Raw genomic sequence first — 2,164 nt, forward strand, 5'->3', positions numbered from 1 at the left:
TAAATATATCACTAATGAAGAAAAAAATAAGGAATTGTTTTGCTCAATTATATGCCAACAAATTTAACAATGTATGTGAGATGGAAGAATACTACAAAAATATAAACTGCCTACACTGTCAGAAGAGGAAACAGAATATCTAAATAAATGTATTTTTTTAAAAAAGCAATTGAATAGGCTATAAATTAACTTCTTTAGAAAAAGCATCAGGACTCTATAGATTTATAAGTTAATTCAACCAAACATTTAAAGATGAACTAATTCTAATATTAAATAAATTATTTGAAAAAGTAAGTAAAGACTCTTAAACTCCTTTTGTGAAATTAATGTGGTGCTGACTAAACCATGAAGAGCAAAAACAAAGAAATAAAAATACAAACCCATTTCATTAATGAATGTGGATGCAAAAATCTTAAATAAAACACTAAGTAGGAGACTACAACAATATATTGCAAATACACATTGTGACCAAACAGAATTTATACTAGGAATGAAGAAATAGTTTAATATAAGGAAAAACAAGCAGTGTAATTGATTTTATTAATAATAAAAGTAACAAAAATTACATGGTTATATCAACAGATGTAGAAAAAATCTTTGCTAAAACATCATTCCTATTAAAAATACTGAAAATCATACGTATATTTTTTTTCATGAAATGATAGGAATCATCTATCTAAAACCATCAGCAAGTATTATTTGTAATGGAGAGAATCTAGAAGCCTTCCCAATAAGATCAGAAGTAAAACAAGGATGCCCATTATCACCAGCATTGTTTAATATAGTATTAGAAATGCTAGCAATAGCAATAAGAGAAGAAAAAGAAATTGAAGGAATCAGAATGATCAAAGAGGTAATAAAGCTATTTCTTTTTTCAGTTGATATGATGGTACATGTGCAAAATCTTAGAGATTCAACTAAAAAGCTAGTTGAAACAAGCAATAATTCTAGCAAAGTAGCACATTATAAAATAAACCCACATAAATTATCAATGTTTTTAAATATCACTATCAAAGATACTCTAACCCTAAACCTAAATTTGTGCCTGGGTAGTGAATATATATATATATATATGGTTCGGATGCCAAAGGCAATGAGGAGCTAAGAGTCCGCTACCTGGAGGAGGAGAACAAAGGAATTGCGGTGCTTGGAATAAACCGATCTTATGCCAAAAATTCTCTCCGTAAAAATCTTATAAAAAATGCTATCAAAAGCTGTGGATGCTTTGAAATCTGAAAAGAAAATGCGGACTATTATAGTCAGGAGTGAAGTCCCTGGGATATTCTGTGCTGGTGCTGATCTGAAGGAAAGGGCCCAAATGAGTTTAAGTGTAGTTCTTTCGTCTCCAAATCCAGGACCGTAATGGATAAAATGGCTAACCTTCCGGTGCCAACTATTGCAGCAATAGATGGAATCGCATTAGGTGGTGGCCTTAAATTGGCTTTAGCATGTGATATAATAGTGGCCTCTTCTGCTAAAATGGACTTGGTTGAAACAAAATTGGCCATCATTCCTGGTGCAGGACGAACACAAAGATTACCTCGTGCCATTGGCATGGCTCTAGCAAAGGAAATGGTCTTCTCTGCTCATGTATTAGATGGCCAGGAAACGAAATCAATAGGCTTGATCAGCCATGTTTTAGAACAAAATGAAACAGGAGATGCTGCCTACAGAAAGGCATGAGCCTTAGCAAGAGAATTTTTACCTCAGGGGCACGTAGCAATGAGAGTGGCAAAACTAACCATCAATCAAGGCATGGAGGTGGATTTAGTCACAGGTTTAGCAATAGAAGAAGCCTGTTATGCTCAGATTATGCCAACTAAAGACAGACTTGAAAGTCTTCGGGCTTTTAAAGAAAAACGGCCCCCTCCGTACAAAGGAGAATAAACAGTTCAGAAGCCTGATCATTCCGGTGGATCTCCCTGCTTCTTAAAGTGCCCTGCGCCTTGAGGCAAATGAACTTCTGAGCACCGAAATGAAAGCAAGCTATTCCTTCGATGCATTAAGCCTTTGAAACGTGTCCATTGGCGTATGTGCTCCACTGATTTAGCAGCACTGTCCCGTCCATCCTAGTTTAGGAAGCTGCTCCATGTGCTGACGCAGATCCAGGCTTTTTAGTTCCATGTGTTGGACATCCCAGGCCTGATTTTCAAATGTGAACACT

General features: G+C 35.4%; 1 pseudogene; it reads left to right on the top strand.

The window, feature by feature from the left end:
• Positions 1-1,089: 1,089 nt before the first annotated feature.
• Positions 1,090-1,887, top strand: LOC100028836 (methylglutaconyl-CoA hydratase, mitochondrial-like; annotated as a pseudogene).
• The last annotated feature ends 277 nt before the right edge of the window (positions 1,888-2,164 follow it).

Source organism: Monodelphis domestica, chromosome 1, assembly GCF_027887165.1.
Source record: "Monodelphis domestica isolate mMonDom1 chromosome 1, mMonDom1.pri, whole genome shotgun sequence".
NCBI lineage: Eukaryota > Metazoa > Chordata > Mammalia > Didelphimorphia > Didelphidae > Monodelphis > Monodelphis domestica.